Below are 21,495 nucleotides of genomic sequence, written 5' to 3' on the forward strand. Positions count from 1 at the left end.
AAAATTTCTTTACCATTTCATTAACTATAATTGATTTTCCAATGATATTTTCATAACAGCCCAATATAGCAAGATGCCTTGATAAAGTCAGAGTGATTCATTTATTAGATCCCAGTAATATTTTGTGATTTTGTGTTTTACAGCTTTGCTACTTTAAAATATTTTATTACAATAGAACACACATGGATTCATGTAAATTTTCTTTATATGCCATTAGGTAGACTTCTTATAGCAATTATTTCCATGTTCATAACCAAACACCATTTAGCTGTATTTACTATTATCTAAATATTTCTTGGACACACAGGCTTTAAAAGTTAATTTTGGGGCTCGGTGTTTCAATATTGAGTAAAACAGTATCCCTTATCACATGGAATTTTTATTAGAGTACAAGGAGGCAATGTGTAATGACACAAAAGAGAATACTTATTAAGATAGCTATGGGTGGTAAATATTAGGAAGGAAAATAAAGAAGTAGGAAGTGAGAGGAGATTGACCACATTTGGTTAGTATGGTCAGGCAAGGTCTGAATGAGGTGCTGACATCAGAGTAGAAATCAAAGTGCAAAATAATGTGAGGGAGTGAGCCTGTGAACACCTGGAGGAAGAGCTTCCAGCCTGAAGGAACTGCAAGTAAAAAAGTTCTTAGCTGGGCACTAATTTGATATATCTGAGAATGAGTAGGAAGGCAAATAGAATAGGATCAAACAGCCTGACTGGGAAGAAGATGAGAAATGGAGAAAGAGAAACATCTCAGAGCGATATTGAGACTTTATTGTGACGTTTGGGTGTTTAGGATTTTCTTTTAAATTTGATAGGATTTCACTAAGAGATTTTGAGTGAGTGAGTGAGTGTGTGTATGTGTGTGTGTGTGTGTGTGTGTGTGTGTGTGTGTGTGTATGTGTGTGTTAGGGGCCGTTTTGGTTATATGGTTATATTGTGATTTAGATGGTGTAAAGGGTCTCCATGTTATTTTAGTAGGGAATTCTTTTTTTTTTTTTTTTTTTTTTAGTTTGCCAGGGCTGACATAAACATAGTACCAGAGATGGGATGGCTTAGATGACAAAATATTTTTCTTACAAGTCTAAACTAAAGGTATGTGCAATGTTGATTTCTTCCAAGGCCTCTCTTTTTGGCTTAAACATGGTCAATTTTCCACATATTTGCTTTTCATCTTCCCCATGTGCAGGTCTATATCCAAATTTCCTCTCCTTATAAGGTCTCCTTATAAGGTTATACTGGATTAAACTACACAAAATATGACCCTATTCTAGCTTAATTATTTAGAAATTCTACCTTCAAATGCAGTCACACTCTGGGATACTGGTGGCCAGAATTTCACCACATGGATTTGAGGAGAGCATCGGAGGCAAAAGTAAAAAACAGAAAGATGTTATGAATAACTACAAGACTACTGGACTAGCCAAAGGAAAAATTATGCTACTTGGACTAAAATAGAAGTCATTAAAATCAGTCATATTCACCATGTTATCTCATGAAAACCTTCTAACAACATTTTAGATATGCTACTGGTTTCCCCACAGTCACACAAATTATAGGTAAGGTCACACAGCTAGAAATACAAGAGCTAGAATTTAAACATAGATATGTCTACGTCCAAATATCACATTTTATTTGGCATATCATGCTTCCAAATGGTCTTAGTTTTATATTGTTAGAGTTATTTAATAGTATATATACATGGATTATCTTAAATAGAAAACATTTAATTGTAGAGTTAAAGTGTTAGGGTATTATATAGTTTACCTAAAGAGACAATGCATATTTATCTTGTGTTTTGCACAGAACCTATATGAGTCATGTTTGTATTTTGAATCAAGGCTCTTTGTTCAACAGTTATTTGTTTAGTCTCTATTACTTATTTGGTTCCAGAATAAATTCCATAAGATATCAGAAAATTGTCTTTTCTTCACAAGGAATTTCCCTTGATGTTAAGAAATAAAGTGATACACACATAAAAATATGATATTTTTAGTGTCCATATAAGTTTCCTGAGAGTACCAGGGAAGTTCAGAAAAGAAAAATGAAAAAAATCACTACAGAATTATGAAAAATAAAAGTAGATAAACCTTAACTTCCAAGAATCTGTGTAAATTAAATCAATATGCCAATGCTTAACAATTTCAAGTTTACAAAAGTAGACTCATCCTTCCAAATTGGCAAAAGTCTTCTTTTGAAGTCCTATATAAATCTCATTTTAAGGGTTCCATGTTTCCATTTCAAAAGTTTGCTACTGAATACTCAGGGAGAATCCTATGTTTTTGGCCAGCCTAGGCATCCTCATCTATTTATGTTTGCATGATAATACCTGTTTAGTTGGGAACTGGCAAAGATTATTAAAGCAGGGAGAGATCATGTCTGTTTTAAGTCCCTTTTACTTCACTAGCACGTAGAAAATTCAGTGGGCAAAAAGTCAGTAGTTAGGTGTAAAAATAGAAAAGTGGCAGGAATAGTAATCAAATGAGGTATTTGTTCAAAATAAAATTATTTGGGAGGGAGCAATTTTTCTAGTCATTGCCATAGGAAAAAAATGAAATGATTTGCCTACTATTTGTTGTACATTTTTGTTGTTGTTGAATGGTTTAATTGAAAATTATGAATGATCTCCCATATTAAAAACTGAATAGCAGCAATCTATTTAATGGCTTTATTGTGTAATCATACCAAAATTTATTCAACAAATGCCATCATATTAAACATTTAAACTACTATTGATTGTTTTCTTTCATAAAATGTTATAGTAAATATTTTTGTATGTATTTTTAAGATGTGAAATTCCTAGGTCAAGAGATTCAAATAAATTTATTGTCTTTGATAAATAATGTCAGAATTCTCCCCAGAGAAGATATAGAAAAATATCTTTTAGAAAATAAGAATATGTGTGTGTGTGTGTGTGTGTGTGTGTGTGTGTGTGTGTATATATATATATATATATATATATATATATATATATATATACACTTCAACACTTCTCACACATTTTTATTTGTAAGATTTCTCTTGATTATTCATTTGATTTTCTGGAGGTTTTGTTTTTGTTAAGTAAGTTGCAGAATTACTTGGTATTCTGTGTTAGTGGATATTTGAAGAATAATTTCTCTCTTTGGGATTATTTCTCTAACATCTATAAACAAATGCCTGTGTATTATTTTTCTAAAGGAAAATATAAAGCATAGAGAAATTAAATGCTGTTCAAATTCTAAAACTGTGAAAATATAACAATGAAGAAAGCAAATAGAAAGTTTTTAGTTACTGAATGACTTTAGCAGCTGGTGGATCCTACCATGCCTATTTTTGCATAGAATGAAAAAGACACAGCAGGTTCTTTTGGAACATCAAACTGAGAAAATTGACTACAGCTTTAACAGCCTTAAAAGAATTTTTGGCAGAATGAATAAGTATGCATAATTGAGAAAAATACCCTAATCTGTAAGAGAAAAGTAGATATTTTAAAAGAGGCTAAACAAGAATGTCGCTGCCTGTTCTTTTCACAACAATCTTCCACCTGTTCCTGACTGCAATATTTAGGGAACCAAGGTTTAGTGCGAAAAAGAATAGGAGGCTGGGGGAATTTAAGATGGAGGCAGTATAGGACTGTGTAAATTGCAAAGAACTTAGAAGACCTCAGGAATATGCTATTGTGGATGGACTATGAAGACAGAAAACCTGGCTTTCTAGTCCAACACTGCTGTGTAATCCTGTGATCCTGGGAAAATAATGTATCTCCCTTTGGGCTCAGTATGCACATTTTAGAATGGAGATAGCAGTAATGCCTTGCGTTCTCAGTATTCAGCTTATATTATTTACTGAATGTTGGCCATTATTTTATTAAATATCTAGACTGTAAACTTAGGCAAGTCACCTTATATCTTATACCTTATATCTCAATTTCAATCACAGCATAAATTAGATTGTGTGATGATGTGAAGTTACTTCTATATTTGAAAGTCTATGACTCTCTGAGAACAACAGCAACACCATGGCACCATGGGAGAAGGTTTGGGAATGATCTGAAGCCAGCACAGTGAATATGAAAATAAAACATTGAAGCAAAGCGTGCAGGGAGGGGAGAAGGAAAGAGAGGAGTAAGCCAAAGTCACCTCTACAGAGATAGTTTTGTTAAGTCTGTACTTATTATCAAATACTACTGTTACATGTAAATTATGATTTATCATATAGGCAGCAAATCTACTACAAAATAAGCAATTGTCCATTTCAAGTATAATGCTTTTCTTTCAACTTTCTTTCTACCAATTGAAAGCTTACTCATAGATGCTTTTTACTTTCAAGTGTTCAACTGTTTCTCATAGTTCTTATAAAGACAGAAAATCATAGTTATATATGATATTTTAATCTGTCCTAAATATAAAACCACTTATTGTTTACTTAAAATTGAGAAATGTTTCATGTTGCTGGCTGTTGGCCAAGTCATGATTTCAATCAAAATCCAGGGCTTTTAAAACTTGGGTTTGAGTTTCAAGTATCTCATAAAATCAACATAAAGAAATTTTCTTGAAGAGTTTACATAACATTGAAAATGTTCTCAAAGATAGATTTCTTGATTAAAAAAAAGGTAAGAATCATCGCTAAGTTGATCATCTCTAGCAAAAATTGCTGTAGTTTTTTTCTAAAATGTCCAGTGCGTGTCATAGCAATGCACTAAATAAGTATCATGAAAACAACTAATAAATGGAATAAATAATCAAGTAACATTACATGACAATGAGTCCTTCAGTCAACAAATAAATTAGCAGGCCCCTGTATTTCTTCTTAGTTTATTTTATTTTTTCTAAAGCATTCATAGGAATATAATGTGTGTGTGTGTGTGTGTGTGTGTGTGTGTGTGTGTGTGTGTGTGTGTGTGTTTTCTGGAAGTAGAGATTGAACCCAGAGGTATTCTATTTCTGAGAGATTACCCAGCCCTACTCAATTTTCTTTATTTTGAAACAGTGTCTCATTAAGTGGCTGAGGTTCTCACAGAATTACTTAGACAAGCCTTAAACCTGTGATACTCCCGTCTCACTCTCCCACATTCTGAGATTAGAGGCATGCACCACCATGCCTGGTTACATATATGTATTTGACTAGATCTTTTTCTTACTACTAGAATGTAAGACCCATGAGAAGAGGGACATTGATGGTGTTTTGTTTTGTTAACTGTTCATTTCCTAGTGCATATAATAAACACTCAACATTTGATGTATGGATTTTAACACAAATTATTTATTTATTCACTCCCCCCCCAATTAGTCATGTCATATTGAAGTTCAGATTGCTTTTGTACATGTTACTCTCCCTTGAGGTTCCAATTTTAATATCTGTCTCCTAAAAATGTAATTCATATTGAAGTCTTTAAGCAGAACTGTTGTGGGCTCTTTTATGCAATGTCTGGTTAGATGTTGAAAGGTGAAATAGGGTATTTGATATTTAAAATTTATAGTCTCTTTCATTTAAACAGATTTGACTCAGGGTTTTTCCTGACTTGCTTCATAGTAGAGGTTTATTTTTTTTTTCATTTTGATGCTCACAATAGTTTGAAAATGAAATATTGCACTTTATTTTTTGATAGTCTTGTATTTGAATTTTTGCTTTGCTAATAAGGGTTTATAAATTTGGCAATGATTCTAAACAACTGTTTCTTTATAAACTCAATGGAGAGCATAACCACAGTGCCTGTCAAAAAGGTAGTGATGGAAATTTAATGAGATCATTTATGCAATATTAGTTATGAGCTTCAGATATTTGTTTTATTTTCAATCATGCTGTATATTTGGTCTTGGACAATGCACAATTTATTGTTAAATATGACTACAACAGAAACCACAATATTTAAGTGATCTTAAATTTAATTTTTATTGTGATTAACTATTATTTTTCATCACTGGAAGTAAGTACCACTGAAAATTTAAAAAGAAATCTATAATATTCACTTTATATTTTCATGTGCTAAACTCAACTAATTACTTTATTACATGTGTATTGATTTTTTCTGTAATGGACACTTTTCATGCACAGTAGTTTATTTCTTCAAACAACCATGTGAAGTTTATTTTTATAATCTTAGGGGTGAGAAAACTAACAAAATATATCAAGATGCTCAAAGATACATAGCTATAATAAAGTTGAGATTCACACTTCTGTTTTTCAGAAATCAAAGCCCATTTCTTTCTGATGGTTACTACTTGGAACTCTTGTTGTTTTTATTTTCAACTCAAGCACCTTCTATCCAGCTAACATAGATTTGATTTGGGCTCCATGCCTGGGTTCCAGGTCGCCTTACCTCTAGACACCAATATGAATATCTCAGCTGTCTGGCCATGGAACAATCCTGCTCCAGATTTTCCTCTGAAAAAGCAATGAACACTTTCAGGATATATTTCATGTTTTTCTATATACAACATGAGATGGAATCTCCACAAATAGATACTGTCATTATTTACCTCGGGCTATCTTAACAAAATACCATAAACTGGGTGGCTTAAACTAAAGATAGTTATTTTCTTACAGTTCTAGAAGCTGGATGCCTCCAGATCAGGATTCCAGGGTGGTCAGTCTGGTGAAAGGGTTATTCTTGGCTTGCAGGTGGCCATCTTCTCCCTGCATTCTCATAGGGAAGAGTGCAAGTTCTTTGGTGATTCTTCCTACCAAGTTTTCAGTTGTTACCAAGTCAAATATACGCACGCAAGAAACAAGAAACATTCTTAATGAATGATGAAAAGATTTGTCATATTGATAAGGGTATTCATAAATAATATAAAGGATAAATTTTTGTTCTGGTGAATCTCTAAATTCTAGTGACTGCAATGAGGCTAATATTCTGTTAGTTACACTGTTAGGTAGTGCCCTCTCACAGGGAACCAGAATGGGTCTGTGTGACTGTCAGCAGATACAATAATGGTGCACCATTTCTAAGAACTAGTTATAAGAACAGGGCTCCCACTAGCTGTTAGAAGTTATGTGTCATAAAAAGAAGCTATTTAGGAAAGCCACAGGGAAGCCCATGTGGAAAGGAACAGAAGCCACTAAATAGCCAACGAGAATGCCATAAAAAGAACAAAACTGAGGGGAGCACCTAGTACTGTGTGAATGTATGCCATTGTTAACATGAACTACATTATGATGTGAGACTATAATGCGCCAATAAAAAAGAACAAAGTTATGTAATTTGCAGGCAAATGGATGGAACTTGAAAATAATATTTTCAGTGAGATTAGCCAGTCACAGAAAATGAAAGGTCATATGTTTTAATTCACATGTAGAAACTAGAGAGATACCAGAAAACAATGAAGATTTCAAATAAATGAAGTGAAAGACTGGTATAATGGTGAGTGGAAGGGAATTTGGAGAGAGAGCTGGGGCAGTGAAATGGGGGCTCCAATAATGGAAACAGTTCAAATAATTCTTTTTTCATATATAAAGTTATTTATATCAAGATTAATTTTATCTATGGAGGAGAGGAGGAGCCATAGTGAGACCTGGAGGGAAACACACTACAAATGCTGTATGTATGTTTCTATCACTCTGAATCTATGATGTATAATTACAAAGCATAAATTTAAAATAAAAAGAAAGACCAATCAAAAACCCCTGTGGGCAAGCTTAGCATCAGATTCTCTATTCCAAGTCTTGCCTTAAAACCACTGCAGCCCTTGCTGACAATTTGACTGCAACTTCCTGAGAGATCTACAGCCGGCTCCAGTTAGCTCAGCTGCTCCCAGATTTCTGGCCCTCAGAAACTATATAAAATAATTAATGTTTGTTGTTTTAAGCTGCCAAATTGTAGGGTAATTTGTTGTACAGAAATAGATAACTTATAAATGCTAGCTCTCCAGTTCTCAAAATAGCAGCTTATTTCATACTTACAAGAGGTCTAAAGCAAATGTTCTTAATGGGGAAGTAGTTATCTCTCCCAAGTGTTAAACTATAAATGAGTCAAATTCTTTATTGTGTGTCTACCATCTTTATGTAACTTCCATGTTTATGATTTTCATGGAGGTGGAATGACATGTAGAATTACAAATGGGGTATTTTTAATTGGCCACACACAGAAATAGTACAAATCATTATTTCTTAATCTATTAATTAGAAGTGAATCTTAATGGTTTGCCTAACATAAGGGAAACTGAGAAATTCACTTTATTTATATATCAAAATCAGAAGAAAGGATGGATTTGGTGATAAACTAGATATCCTTTTCAAAACTGTAGCTATTTTATTGCTCCCCCTTTTGAACTTCCTTTTTTTTTAAGATTAAATTACCTGCCTAATAGACATCTCTTAAAATACAATCTTCCAGCCTCAACATTATTGGTATTGGAGCCAGCTAATTCTTCCATGGGGCTATCCCCTAAATTGTAGGATTTTAGCAACTTCCGTGGCCCTTATTCACTAGATGCCATCAGTGGTCAGCATTACAATTGTGGTGAAAAATAGTGTCTTCAGGCATTTAACAAACCCTGGAAATAAAATAAAAAATAATTGCCAAAGAAAGTAAATTTAGTAAAATTTAAACTTATAATCTAGAACCTGTAAATTCCTTTAGCCAAAGTGGTCAGAAAAAAAGATTTTTCTCTAAAGCAAGTGAGGCTACCCAATAAGACACTGTCCAAATTTAATTTTTAAAACAGACATGAATAAAACACGATCTGTCAAAACAATGTCTCTTTAAAGGTGAACCATGGAAAATTTGGAGGCATCTCTGTAATTACACCTTTTCTGTATTAGAAAACAAAAGCAATCATAAACTGATTTGATTACATCAAATTCAAAAGCTTCTGCATGGCAGCAGAAATAATTAACATAGTTAGGAGACAGCCTATTGAACGGGAGAAAATACTTGCAAGCTATACATCAGACAAGCGATTGATATCTATAATATATACAAATCTCCAAAAACTCAATAGGAAAGAAAATGAAACAAAAAAAATTGTTTTCAAAATTAGAAATAGATCTAATTAAACATTTCTCAAAGGAAGTATACAAATGGTCAACAGGTAGATTTAAAAATGTATAACATCATCAATCACCAGAAAAATGCTAATCAAAACTACAAGGTACCACCCCATTCCAGTAAGAATAAATATCATAAAAAGGCAAAAATGTAAGTGATGGTAATGATGGTGTGGAGTTAGAGAAAAGGAAGCTTTCACACTGTTGATATATATATAATGTAGATCAGCCATGCGGCAAAGAGTGTAGAGGATGCTCAAAAAGTTTTAACTACCGTATGATTTAGCAGTCCCACCACTGACAATATATTTTTAAAAAATGAAATCAGCACATTGAAGAAACAAGTGTGTGCCCTTGTTCATTCATTGCAGCACCATTCACAATAGCCAAGTCGTGGAAGCAACATAAGTGTTCACCAGTCAAAGAATAAAGAAAATGTGGAATATATACACAATGGAAAGTTAGTCAGCCATTAAAGAGAATGAAATCAAGTGTAACAACATGGGTGGAATTGGAGGTCATTATGTTAAGTGAAATAAGCTAGATACAGGAAGGCAGAAACTATAAGATCTCACTCACTTGTGAAAATTAAGAGTTAATCTCAGAGCTGAGAATAGTATCATTGCTAGCAGAATCCAGAGAGAATAAAAGGAGAAGAGGAATGAGGAAAGGTTAATCCCATATGCTATGTTACAATCAGAGAAGAAGGAGATTCTGGTGTGATATTACATAGTAAAGTAACTACATAAAATAATGTACTATTTATTAAAAACCCTAAGAAAAAGCTTTCACCATAAAAAATAACAAATGTTTGAGATAGATATGTTCAACTTGATTTAAACCTAAACAATGAGTTGAGTTTAATGATACCTGCTTGTAATTCCTGTGCTTGGAAAGATGAGATACAAGGACATCAATTTTGAGGCTAGCCTCAGCAACTTAGTGAGACCCCAAGCAACTTAGACTCTCTTTCAAAATCAAAATAAGAATCGCAGAGGATGTAGCATAGAGGTAGAATAACCCTAGGTTCCACTCTCAGTATAAAAAACAAACAACAAAAAAATCAGCATTCCATGTACCCTATTAATATGAATAAATTTTGTGTTATTATATGTCAATGTAAAATAAGTTTAAATATTTATGTATGTATATGTACACACACACAAACACACACACACGCACATATATGCACACACATACACATACCACACACACACAGTATTATACCACGACAAAATGTTTCAGCTATGCTATCATACCACTATGTAGGCAATCATTATCTTTCTTTTTTCTTTCTGGTATGTTACAAAAAATAACCATATGAATGAAATGCTTAGGCTAGTTCTAGAAGCTTACCTGAATGTAATTTAAAATCTGGGCATTGCAAAAAGAGAGCACTGAATTTTGAAATTATTAATCATAATCACCTTTGCCAGTAAATGATCTTTGTGTCAGAAAAGAAAAAGAATTCTAAGCCACAAGAAGCCCTGCACCTGCCAACTTTTTATAATCTGGATAAACAGATGTATCAAGAGAGAGAAAAAGAAAAAAGTAAATCAATGTTAATCCAGAATCACAGGGTTTTCAACTTACAAAAAGCCAAATCAAGTCAAAGGGGAACATGAGTCCTGATGAGAAGTTTCCACAGACCACAGAAGGAAGCTCAAGCTGCCTATGATAATTTCTCACTCTCCAGGCATCCCTTACATTATTTATAGAAGAATAAATTATCTGTTCCCAGAAGAAATACCTCAATTTAAAATATAAGAAGTAAGTTAGAAATATCTATGTAAAATTACCATATTAAAAAAAGAGAAAATCAAAGGCAGATGAGTAACACACAAGAAAAAGTTTAGTGGAATTGTAATTAATCATTTTAAACTAAAACATTATATGAAAGAAAACATGGCATCTTTAAAAATAAGTACTTAAAACAGAGATGCAAGAGGTCAGCAAAGAAATTGTGAAATGATAGAGGAACACAAATAGTGAGCTAGTTGTTCAGCAAAGAAAAAAAAAGGGGGGGGGGGAGATGCTTCCATAGGAAGAATATAAAAGCATTTCCAAACATTCTGGATAATATTTTGTGTGGCCTCTCCAGAATGTTGAACCAATTTTTTTTACATGGCAGCTATTTCCAAAGATAATATCAACATAGAAATATGAAATTGCATGATCTTTTCTAAGCCAGCCTTGGAAGCAATACAATATCATTTCCACTATACCCTATTGGTTAGTAACAGCAGACTTAAGCTTGTCAAATTCAAGTGGGAGAAGCCACCCAGAGCACATAGTATCCTTAAAGAAGAGCATGTCCACTAGAAGATAGTGTTTCATCTATCTTTGGGAAATACACTTTGCCAGAAGAAGATGCATAGGGGCCACTTAGAAATGAGTTTTCCACAAATTGTAGACATCCATCAGTTATGGTTTACAGGGATAATAGAAAAGCAATGCTGAAAATACATCATTTAAGGAGAGGAGAGTTAGGAGAGCTACTCTCAACTGATTGCTCCATTATCCAGAACAGGTAGTGAAAATTTAATCAAAAGTGTTGAAAACTGATAAATTGAGTAAAAAAGGAATAAGCATTTCTTTTAAGATATAAATACCACCATTGGCAAGGCTAGAAATAATATAACCAGATGGTGAAAGAGGGAGAGATAATTTAGATAGAAAGTAATACATACCTAATAACTCATCCCAGGATGGGAAGTCAATAGATAATGTGAATAATTGTATATCCAGTAATCTTTTATAATGTCTGGCAAAAATTCACCTTAACAATACTTTTAGATAGAATAACAGCATTAATTTTTTATTGGTGCATTTAGGTCAGACATTTTAATGGAGTACAAGATTGTAGAGGCATACATGCACACATCACTTAATTAGCCCTTCCCCAATTCCCACTCCTTTCCCTCCCCCTCCATCCTTCTCATGTTTGGTTTAGTAATAGACTTTGTTGTGTTCCTGAATGTACATCATGTCCATTATGGAATTTCCCTCTCCTCTCTTTCCCCTTCCCATCTCCCTCAATTAGGTTGCCTTATTTGCTCATCTATGGTTTCTACTTTATCTAGAGTTCCTATTATGACCCATTTTCTCCATAGCTTCTGCATTTAGGAAGAACATCTGATTTTTTACTTTTTGTGACAGACTGATCTCACTTAGAATAATTTTCTTCCATTCCATTCATTTCCCTGCAAATGACATAATTTTGATCTTCTTTATAGCAGACCAAAATTCCATTGTATACATATCCTAGAGTTTTGTAATTCAATAATCATTTGATGGACATCTTGCCTGGTTCTATAGTTTGTCAATTGGGAATTGTGTAGCTATAAACATATATATCCATGCATTAGTTTGGTAGTTTGGTTTCCATTCTTTTGGGTATATACCAAGAAGTAGTATTGCTGGATTATATGGTAGGTTCATTTCTGTTCTTCTGAGGATCCTCCATACTGTTTTCCAAAGTGATTGTACTAATTTGCAATCCCATCAACAATGCATTAGAGCTCCTACTTCTCTACATTCTCACCAGCATTTGTTACTGTTTGTGTTTTGAATGATTGCCATTCTAGCTGGAGTTAGGTGAAATCTCAGAGTAATTTTAATTTGCAACTTTCTGATTGCTAATGGTGGTGAACATTTTTTATACATTTATTGACCATTTAAAATTCTTTTGTGAAGTGTCTATTTAGTTCACTTGCCCATTTATTACTGAGTTTTTTCTTAGAAAAACAATTTAATTGAGTTTTCTGTGTACTCTAGATATTAGTCCTTTATCAAAGGAATATTTTGCAAAAAAAATAATTTTCTCCCATTCTGTTGGCTCTCTCTTGAGGTTCTTGATGGTTTCCTTTGCTACACAGAAGCTTTTCAGTTTAATGCAGCCCCACATATTGATTTGCCTTTTAATTTCTTTTGCATTTTGGATCTTGGTGAGAAAGTTTTTACCTGTGCCTAAGTATTGAAGTGTCAGGCCTATATCCTCTTCAAGGACATGCAAGGTCTCTGGTCTGATTTCCAAGTCTTTGATCTATCTTGAATTGAGTCTTGTGCAGAGTGAGAAAGTGGGGTTTATTTCCATTTTTCTGGGTGGTTAACCAGTTTTTCCAACATTATTTGTTGAAGAGGCAATTTTTTCTCTAGTGTATGTTCTTGCCACTTTGTCAAAAATCAATTAGTCATAAATATTTTTAATTGAAAGTAAATGGTATACATTTAAACTGTACTTGGTGCCCTCTCCCACCCATCTTCCCCTCCCCCAATAAAGAATGCTTAGGGTAACCATGCTATATTCATACTTTTACACATATTCAGATGTAGCCCTTCATTGATCAAGTCCAGCCTTCTTCCTCTCCTAATTTTCCATTCAAACTTTGTAGAGATTTTCCTTCCATTATATGGAGTCCCTCTGGTATCCCCAATGCTTCCTAGTTTGGACATATTAGAGGAAATATATGTCCTTTCTTTTTCTGTGCTTGGCTGATCTCACTTAACATAATGCTTTCCAGGACTTTCCATCTTCTTACAAATGACATGATTTTGTTCTTCTTTACAGCTGAATAGAATTCTATTGTGTGTATTTCCCATAATTGAAAAAGAAATCAAAGATCTTAGAAGATGGAAAGATCTGCCATGTTCATGGATAGGCAGAATAAATATCATTAAAATGGCCATCCTTCCAGAAATGATCTACAGATTCAACACAATACCCATTAAGTTACAAAGATCATTCCTCACACACACGTAGAAAAATTAGTCCTTAAATTCATTTGGAACAACAAAAAGCCCAGATTAGCCAAAGTAGTTCTCAGCAACAAAACTATGCAGGAGGAATCACAATACCTGACTTTAAACTGTACTACAAAGGCATTGTAATAAAACCAGCATGGTAGTGGCACAAAAACAGATACAGCCAATTTTTGACAAAGGGGCCAAAAACATACACTGAAAAAAAGATAGCCTGTTCAACAAATGGTGTTGGCAAAACTGGCTAACCATATGCAGAAAATTAGAAATTAATCCCACTCTCTCACCCTGCACAAGAATCAATTCAAGATGGATCAAAGACATGGAAATTAGACCAGAAACCTTGAGGCTCCTTGAAGAGGGCATAGGTCCAATATTATTTTTTTTGAAACAGGGTCTCACTATGTTGTGGAGTGCCTCACTAAGTAGATGAGGCTGCATGAATCCTCCTGTCTCAGCCTCCCAAATACTGAGATTACAAGCCTGGAAAATTTCTGATTTTTGAGATTGATTTTGTATCCAGATATTTTGCTAAATTTTTTGATCACTTCTATAGACTTTATCAGCTCTATAGACTTTTTGGTTGAGTTTGTTGGGTCTTTTAAATATAGTGTCATGTCATCTTCAAATAGCAAAAATTTTAGTTCTTTTATTTGTTTTCCTTTGATTTTCTTTTCTTGCCTTATTTCTCTGGTTAGAGTCTCAAGTACTATATTAAAAAGAAGTGGTAATAACGGGCATTTTTCTCTTCTTCCTGTTTTTAGGGGGAATTCTCAGAATATTTCACATTAATATGATGTTGGCTGTGGGCCTATTGTAGATTGCTTTTATGATGTTGAAATATGTTCCTTTAATTCCAATTCTCTGGAGTGCTTTTTTCATAAATGGATATTGGATTTTGTCAAAGGCTTTTTCAGTGACTATTGAAATGATCATTGATTTTTGTCTTTGGTTATTTTTATTTGATGAATTACATGGATTTATTTTCCTATGTGGAAGCAGCATTGCATCCCTGGGATGAACCCTACTTGGTCATGGTGTATGATTTTTTTAATGTGGTTTTTAAAGCATGTTGCTAATATTTTGTTTACATTTGGGAGGAAAAGATGCTGATGTGGTAATTCAACTTCTCCATTTATTTATTTTTCTTCCTCCTTTTCACATCTCAAGTGAAAAAACAGCTCTTGAATCCTAGAAAGCATTGTTTATCACTCACAGAAAAGAATAACACCGGAAACAACACTCTTCTTGCTTTTTACTCACAGTTGATTTGCTGTGTTTTATTTTTAGCATATTCCTTTTCTCAAAGCTTGTGTATTTCATTTACATTAGGTAAGACTGTTTTCTATTTACAAAAAAGAAAAAATTAAGGAAGAGGTAAAATAAATGAGGAACTTAGAACATATTTTGCAGAATGCAAGCTTTCTCTATGGCAGGGCTAAGACGTTGAAAATGATCCTGAAAGGACAAAGGAAACAGATGGAGGGCATTAGCTAAGAAAATGTAATTGAATGAGGCATTTAGGTGCATTTGATAATGGTCATGAGTAGCACGGATATAGAGAATAGACATAACATGTTAATTAGAAAATTTGTATAAATAGTAGAAAATAATGAAAAAGTCAAAAACATCTGAGTAAGGGTTGATGTTAATTACTACAATATTAGAGAAACCTAGAATTAATAAAAGGTATTATTATTATTTATTATTATTATTATTATTATTATTATTATTATTATTATTATGGTACTGGGGATGGAACCCAGGGGCATTCTACTTCCGAGCTACACTCCCAGCCCTATTTTTTATTCTTTATTTTGAAACAGGGTCTCACTGAGTTGCTAAGGGCCTCACTAGATACTAGGTGAGACTGGCCTTAAACCACAATCCTCCTTTCTCAGCCTCCCAAATGCTAGGATTACAAGCATGTACCGCCACGCCCAGCTTAGGAAGTATTAGTAATCATACATATCTGATTTATGAAATGTTAATCTAAGAAAAAATGTATTCTCTCCATTTTTAGCCAAAAAGCTTTAGTGCAAATTTATTCCAAAAGACTTAAGATTTACATAATGCCTTTGATAACTTTATCCTTAGAGTATCCTCAGCTAATTTCTTGAGAATTGCACAATATGCCTTAACCCATTTCTTTTCTTTTCTTTTCTTTCTTTCTTTCTTTCTTTCTTTCTTTCTTTCTTTCTTTCTTTTTCCTCTCTTTCTTTTTTTCTTTCTTTTTCCTCTCTTTCTTTTTTTCTTTCTTTCTGCAGTACTGAGGGTGGAATTCAGAGGCTTTGTACCTCTGGGCTATACTCCCAGACCTTATATAAATAATTTTCTATTTTATTTGGAAACAGGGTCTCACCAAGTTGCTGAGAGCCTCACTAAGGAGCTTCAAACTTATGTGATCCTCCTGTCTTAGCCTCCCAAGTGCTGGGATTACAAGCATGCACCACCACACTCAGCAAACCATTTCTTGTTTAGGAAAAATAAAATAAAATTGCAGCCGGGTGTGGTGGCGCATGCTTGTAATCCCAGCATTCCAGAGGCTGAGACCAGTGGATCGGTTTGTGGACAGCCTCAGCTACTTAGTGAGGCCTTCTGAAACTCAGTGAGACCTGGTTTCAAAGTAAATAATTAAAAATAGGGCAGGGGCTGTAGCCCTGTAGCTATGAGGTCGAATGCCCCTGGGTTCCATCCCCAGACCCACAAAAAAAAAAAAAAATTGCAGCTCCTTGATATTTAACTTAGTTTTACATAAATACACTCTTTGAGGGTGAAGCAAATCTGACTGTGATTAATTGACTGAACTATTTTTGTTCAGAGTAGGTATAATTGAAAACTTTCTTGTAAGAAAGTAAAAAATAGGTTTCATCTTCTGCAATGAGATCTAGGTCTTTGATTGGCCTGAAAATATGAAATAATTGTTGACAAACTACAGACCCTGTAGTAAAGGTGAAAATATTTCACTAGTCATAATGGTTATTAGATAAAGTTCTGAAAATACAATTGTATCTTTTCAAAAAATTGCAAATGTCAATCCCTTTCCTAGCATCCCTATTAGCCAATCAAGAGAAGATTGTGAAGCTCTGCTCTTACCAATAGGTGCACAGCACAGAAACGTCTGTTTAGAAATAAAAGAACTATCAGGCTTCCAGTTTAGCATGCTGTATTCCTGGCTTCACTGGTGGTAACCTGCAACCACAAGTTCCACTGGAGAAAATGAGTATACTCAGGGAAAATGAAAAATGGGATAATCTCTGTGAGGAACCAGCTCTGTAAGCTGTAAATTTTAAGTTACTTAATCAATTCTCATTATAAAAGGTATTGATACTTTGAAATATCAAAATATAAATCCAGTTACATAAACAATACAGCATTTAAAATTCCTCTTTCTACTTTCTTGTCACTTTTTTTTACACAGTTATGTACACTGCCATAGTTTGGGAAAAGAGAAACTCATAAAGTTATTAAGATATAATAAGTTTTTTAAATGTGTCTTTCCTACATCAGGTTTACTGTTAGAACAACTTCTAGTTCTTCGCTTTTTTTAATTAATTTATTTTTTAATTGGTGCATTGTAGTCATATATCATTTACATTGGAGTACAAGACTTGAGAGGATATACAAGCACACATCATCCAATTAGCCCTCATCCAGGCCCCATCCCATTCCCTCCCCCTCCCTCGATCCCATGCTTCTCTGGTGATTAACTTTGATACATTTGTTTATGTACCTCCTGCGTTTTAAAGAGGCTCCGTCCTCCACTATTCCATACCCTCTGATTGGCCACATTAGTTGCTTCACTATAGGGCCCTTTCTATAGCTCGACCTCTTCCTGTTGCCCCTTTCCTCCTAGTTTTGCTGATTAGGGGAAGCATCTGATTTTTATTTTCTGCGATATTTCACTGTGCATGCCGTGTTGCAAGTACCGATCCCACTCTCGACGGCCCCAGTAGTGGCCTGGCTACCTGGTGGACTGATCCAGACCTTGCTGGCTCAAGCAGCAGCCTTGCCTCATAGAGTGCCTCAATTCTGGTCTCGCTGTCCCCAACACCAGCCTAACCCCTCGGCAGGCTCCGATCCCAGCCTCGGAGGCCGCAGTAGTGGCCTTGCCTCACAGCAGGCTCCGATGACAGCCTCACTGGCCCCAGCCCCAGTCTAACCCCTCGGCAGGCTCCAATCTGGCCTCGGAGGCCTCAGCACCGGCCTTGCCTCACGGCAGGCTCCAATGCCAGCGATTGGCCCAGGCAGCAACCGAACCCCTTGGCAGGCTCTTATCCCGGCCTCGGAGGCCCCAGCACTGGCCTTGCCTCACAGTAGGCTCCAATGCTGGCCGCTGGCCCCTGCATCGGCCTAACCCCTTGGCAGGCTCCGATCCCAGCCTCGGAGGCCCCAGTAGCAGCCTTGCCTCATGGCAGGCTCCAATGCTGGCCATTGGCTCCAGCACCGACCTAACCCCTCGGCTGCCTCTTATCCTGGCCTCGGAGGCCCCAGCACCAGCCCTGCCTCACAGCAGGCCCTGATGCCAGCCTCGCTGGCCCCAGCACCAGCCTAACCCCTCGGTAGGCTCCGATCCTGGCCTCAGAGGCCTCAGTAGCGGCCTTGTCTCACGGAAGGCTCCAATGCCAGCTGCTGGCCCCAGCACCGGCCTTACCCCTAGGCAGGCTCTTATCCTGGCCTCGGAGGCCCCAGAACTGGCCTTGCTTCACGGCCAGCCCCGATGCTGGCCATTGGCCCCGGCACCAGCCTAACCTCTTGGCAGGCTCCGATCCCGGCCTAGGAGGCCCCAGCACCAGCCTTGCCTCACAGCAGGCTCCGATGCCGGCCTTGCTGGCCCCAGCACCAGTCTAACCCCTCAGCAAGCTCCAATCCCGGCCTCAGAGGCCTCAGTAGTGGCCTTGCCTCGTGGAAGGCTCCTTTGCTGGCCATTGGCCCCGGCAATGGCCTAACCCCTCGGCAGGCTCTTATCCTGGCCTTGGAGGCCCCAGCACCGGCCTTGCCTCACGGCGGGCTCCACTGCTGGCCACTGGCCCCGGCATTGGCCTAACCCCTTTGCAGGCTCTGATCCCAGCCTCGGAGGCCCCAGTAGCGGCCTTGCCTCACGACAGGCTCCAATGTCAGCCATTGTCTCCGGCACCAGCCTAACCCCTCAGCAGTCTCCGATCACTGTCTCTGGGGTTATTATTTCAAAGGTTCCAGGTGTAATGTATCAGATCTCTGCCTCCCCTGAGTACTGCCCACTGCCATTACCACTGCCTCCACCATTTCCAATCTTTCCCAGGCTCTTTTTCCACTCTGAATGTTGCCCAGTGTTCCTAAGCATGCGCGACGGTAGCATTCGAAATTTGGTATAATTTCTCCAAAAAAATAAGGTTGGTAGGATCCGGTTTCTGCTTCTCCTGAATACAAGTCTCCACCACCATCGCGGAGACCACTTTCAACACCGCCTTTCTCCTTGGTCTCCGCTAGACTCTCTCCTTACAGGTGATGTCCAAGATTCTTAACAATATAGAGAAACAACAGTCCTCCTTCATGGGGAATTTTTCCATAATTTCCAGTGCATTTAGATAAGTTTTGTTTGCATCTCCAGTGTCCTGGCATCCGCAACGGCTTTCTTAACTCCTCTCCGATATTTTTCTTTTTTTTTTCTTTTCCTTTTTTTTTTTTTTTTTTTAATAAGAGAAGACAGTATATGTCGTTTGAGGAGGTAGTGGGATCAGGCACTCAGTAGCACTGTGACCCAGTCGGTTTCCCCATGGGTCAGAGTGCTCCGCACTACTCTGCCTGGGGCCCAGGGTCCCGCGACCCGGGCCCTGGTTGGCATGCCCCGCATGACCCCAACCTGGGACCCAGGGTATTGTTCCCGGTTTCTCCAGGGGTCTGGCGTGCTACGCGTGTTCCAGACCAGGGCCCAGAGTCTCGCGACCCGGGCCCCGGCTTGAGTGCCCGGCACAACCCCCGCTCGGGACCCAGTGTCTTTCTGTGCCCGGTTTCTCCAGGGGTCTGGTGTGCTACGCGCATTCTGGCCCGAGGCCCAGAGTCCTGCGACATGGGCACTGGCTGGCGTGTCCCGCGGGACCCCCGCTTGGGACCCAGCGTCTTACTGTGCCTGGTTCTTCTATCTTAAACAAATTCTTTTCAACAAGTTTCTGTCCGATACTTTCAGTGTGATCTTAAATTTTCCATGATTCAGTGAGTGTTGGTTATAGTAAAAGGAATAGGGGATCCAGCATCCCAAACAAATGTGTGTAAGAGTAAGTTTATATCTTTAGCTTAACTATGAAACCTGTAATGTTCTCTTTAGCCTAAAATTTTCAGAAAGGATTCTTCCTAAATATAAACTTCTGACAACCCTTTTTTTGAAGCGTTAACTTGAAAAATATTTCCAATTGTAAGTTATCCCTCTGCCCTTTGAAATGTACCAAAATCTCTGGCTGTTACCAGTATTCAGAGTCAGGAATATCATTCTCAATAACTTTACATCCATCACTTTGAAATGTAAAGGTTGTAGGAAATAAAGCTTTATGTCCTACTCTCTATTGCAAAGTAGATTAACTTCAATGAATACCAATTGTCAAATAGAGATGGCCTCATCACTACCCAAAACTCAGGAATAACTTGTGGTGGACACATCCCACTGGCCAAACTCCTCCCTAAAGCCTTCCAACAGGTTACCACTAGCTGACCTAATGTTCAAAACCTTCCAATCTTCCCTCTAACCAGAATTGCTTTCAGGCTCTCTTTCTTTTCTGCAATAGTCTTGAAGAATGTCTTCCTTACTGGTTTTGAGGTAGGATAGACAAAATAAAATAAATAGGTAGAAAATATAAAACTTTAATATAAAAGCCTGGTTCTAATGATTTTCATACTTTTACTTTTCAATCAGTTCTCTTTCACAAACTTATCTCTTCTAATGATTGAAAATTTATAAAACTTGAGGTTAACTCAAAAAAGCTATCCTTATTGTATGTACTCTTAACAAGACAGATATGGTACCTTGATAAATGGACATTTTAGAAAACTTTCGAGCTTATCTATTGATCAGGTGATGGAGAGTATGATCATAACCAAATCATGACAAGCCAGTTTGCGGTCACTGGACTGATGTCATTCTCATATACCTTCCTATACCCACCTTTCACCAAATTTAAAAGAAGAGCCATGGGTCCCCAACAAGCATCTCTCACTCTGGAGAATGTGTCTTTCTTGCTTTTTAAATCTTTGTACCTCTGACTGTGCATGCCAAGATTCTTTTCCACCATATAAGCCAAAGACTGCACCAATCCTGAGTTGCCTTCTCTCTCCACATCTAGAAACTCCTCTGGACCTTTCTTGAAGTTCTCTTTTCTTTACTGATAGGCTAACTTTGTCCAGTAAAATTTTAGTTTTAAGCCTTAGGTGTGAATGTATTCTGGGCTGAGGAACATATATTTAAATATGTGTTAAACCAGGCTTGTAATCCCAGTGCTTGGGAGGCTGAGACAGGAGGATCACGTGGGTTCAAAGCCAGCCTCAGCTACTTAGTGAGGCTCTCAGAAACTTAGTGAGACCCCGTTTTAAAATAAATATGAAAAAATAGGTCTGGGAGGATAGCACAGAGGTAGAAAAGCCCCTGGGTTTCACCCACACACAAATAAATAAATAAATACGTCTTGAGAATAATCTAGTTTTACCAAATATTTATTATGTTCCAATTATTTTCTCCCTTCCTGAAATACAATGTTTCTAAGCCACACATTCATATAGAGTCTCTGGTAATTAGAAA

The sequence above is a fragment of the Muscardinus avellanarius genome, assembly GCF_963383645.1.
Source record: "Muscardinus avellanarius genome assembly, chromosome: 6".
NCBI lineage: Eukaryota > Metazoa > Chordata > Mammalia > Rodentia > Gliridae > Muscardinus > Muscardinus avellanarius.